The sequence below is a fragment of the Acanthisitta chloris genome, unplaced genomic scaffold (genome assembly GCF_000695815.1).
Source record: "Acanthisitta chloris isolate BGI_N310 unplaced genomic scaffold, ASM69581v1 scaffold35361, whole genome shotgun sequence".
Classification (NCBI taxonomy): domain Eukaryota; kingdom Metazoa; phylum Chordata; class Aves; order Passeriformes; family Acanthisittidae; genus Acanthisitta; species Acanthisitta chloris.
The window spans coordinates 10,081-10,549 of record NW_008657158.1 but is presented as its reverse complement, the minus strand read 5'-3'; positions in this window follow the sequence as shown (position 1 = coordinate 10,549).

Sequence of the window (469 nt, the reverse complement as noted above, 5' to 3'; positions counted from 1 at the left end):
CGCCTCTCCCCGGCGCCTCGGCCGCCCCTCCCGCACCGCCCCGAGCGAAGCAGCGACAGCAGAGTAGGGACTCGTAAAATAATATTTATCAGAAAATGTACAGATTAAGATCGATATATTATACAGTGACCCAGGCGAGCTTTGAACAGAACAGACATAATGGAAAAATTCAAATAACAGTATGAGAAACTAAGGATGCGATTTTCTTTTCTTGTGAACTTGTGTTTTTTTCAAATGGACAGAGCTTTACTTACGAACAAAGTAGTACTGAAGAAAATAATGAAGTATTTTTCCCAATGGTACAGGAACACAGAAACAGCCTAGTGTAATGTAATATAAAATACTGCAGTCCCATTTTTTTCCACTTCTGGATCATTGAAGTTAATGTTCGAACGCTCTGCTGAAACTTCGCTTCTGGCCTCTGCCCCTGAATCTGTTTCTCCCGGCGCCACCTCGGCGCCCGTTCCTG